The sequence below is a fragment of the Dama dama genome, chromosome 13 (genome assembly GCF_033118175.1).
Source record: "Dama dama isolate Ldn47 chromosome 13, ASM3311817v1, whole genome shotgun sequence".
Classification (NCBI taxonomy): Eukaryota; Metazoa; Chordata; class Mammalia; order Artiodactyla; family Cervidae; genus Dama; species Dama dama.
The window spans coordinates 34506797-34507864 of NC_083693.1; positions in this window are offsets into that span (position 1 = coordinate 34506797).

Genomic DNA, 1068 nt, shown 5'->3' on the forward strand with positions numbered 1-1068 from the left:
TTCACGCTCTGAGCCTGGCACGGCTGTGAGTGCACAATGCCTACTTGTGTTCTTGGTTTGTTCTTGTTCTGTTATTTTGTTTGTTTGTTTGCTTTTTTTTTTTTTTTATGGCCACACCATAGGCATGCAGAATTTCCCATCCCAGGGACTGAACCCATGCCCCCTGCATTGGAAGCTTGGAGTCTTAACCCTGGACTACCTGGAAGTCCTTGTGGTTTTGGTTTGACTTGGTGGGTCAAAGCGTGTACCGCTTCCTCAAGAGGCATTCTTTAACTTGATTTTTGTTTTTTATTAGTGAGGGTGAGGGTCTGATGTTTTTCATCAGACATCCTGGGCCTCCTGGTATTTTCCAGAATATGGGAAAAGAATGACACTTGTATTGATGAAGAGTTCTCCAAAGAAACAGAACCTACAGGAGATTTATGGGGAAAGAGGTTTATTTCAAGGAACTGGCTCAGGTAATTGGGCTTCCCAGGTGGCACTATTGGTAAAGAACCTGCCTGCCAATGCAGGAGACGTAAGAGACATGGGTTTGATCCCTGGGTCGTGAAGATGCCCTGAAGGAGGGCATGACAACCCACTCCAGGATTCTTGCCTGGAGAATCCCATGGACAGAGAAGCCTAGTGGGTTCATAGGGTTGCAAAGAGTTGGGCACAACTGAAGCAACTTAGCATGCACATGTGGTTGTGGAAAGTCCAAAATCTGCAGAGTGGGCTGGGCAGCCCCAGCCTCAGGGAAGAGCTGCAGTGTGAGTCTGAAGGTAGTCCCCTGCAGAGTCCCCTCCTCTTCCAGGGAGATCAGGCCTTTTTCTCTTAGGGCTTCAGCTGACTAGATGAGGCCCATCCATATTATAGAGGATAATCTGCTTTACTCAAAAGTCACGACTTCAGTGTTAATCTCATATGAAAAATACCTCACAGTCACATCAGGACTAGTATTGGACCAAATTTCTGGGTACCATGGCTCAGCCAAGTTGACACACAGATTTACCCATCGCAGTACCTCTCACATTTGTGGAGTCCTATCCCCAGGTCACAGGTGCGAGGCCTTGTACCAAGGCCACAGAC